Source organism: Gekko japonicus, unplaced genomic scaffold (genome assembly GCF_001447785.1).
Source record: "Gekko japonicus isolate JY-2015 unplaced genomic scaffold, Gekko_japonicus_V1.1 scaffold3990, whole genome shotgun sequence".
NCBI classification, from domain to species: domain Eukaryota; kingdom Metazoa; phylum Chordata; class Lepidosauria; order Squamata; family Gekkonidae; genus Gekko; species Gekko japonicus.
The window spans coordinates 76943-77176 of record NW_015172671.1 but is presented as its reverse complement, the minus strand read 5'-3'; positions in this window follow the sequence as shown (position 1 = coordinate 77176).

The following is a 234-nucleotide window of genomic DNA, read 5'->3' as shown; positions in this document are numbered from 1 at the left end:
TCCTAACTACTATACCTGCTTTATCTCCTCTGTCCCCTCAACATAACTTAACAGGAGCCGGTTGCTTTTTTTAAACTGGAGATGTCATTCCATGATAGGAGAGATCATTGTTTCCACCATTACCTATCATATTACTGTTTAAACAGACTTGATTGTCTCATAAAGCTTGCTTCAACAGTGCCCAGACGCTGCGAGAAGCAAGCAAACAGACCCCGCCAAGGGGAATCTGGTTTA